This window comes from Crocuta crocuta, unplaced genomic scaffold, assembly GCF_008692635.1.
Source record: "Crocuta crocuta isolate KB4526 unplaced genomic scaffold, BGI_CrCroc_1.0 scaffold2112, whole genome shotgun sequence".
In the NCBI taxonomy this organism is placed as follows: domain Eukaryota; kingdom Metazoa; phylum Chordata; class Mammalia; order Carnivora; family Hyaenidae; genus Crocuta; species Crocuta crocuta.
In genome coordinates, this window is record NW_027527133.1 from 4,637 (window position 1) to 5,010 (window position 374).

The following is a 374-nucleotide window of genomic DNA, read 5'->3' on the forward strand; positions in this document are numbered from 1 at the left end:
ATGAAGGGGTCTGTAATTTTCTACATGCAAAGATCAAGGCCAACTTTCAGCTTGTAAATACTCACCTCATTCATTCTACACTGTTTAATCCCAAATCTGAGTACTATTTCTACTGAGATGTACACTACTCTCCCAGATTTGAAAGATTAAGATACCCAGTTGAGCAATCATATTCACTGAAGGCAGTGATTTCAACCTTGAAATCAGAAAACTGAAGGAAGCTACGTGGACACTGGGAAAAGAACATGAAATAGAAAATCTCCCTGGTAGTACCCAATAAATGAGTGGTTTTCATGCAGAGGTGCATAAGAAAAATTTTAGGAGGAAAATGGAATGATTCACATCTCCACAGAAACATAGATACATCCACATTA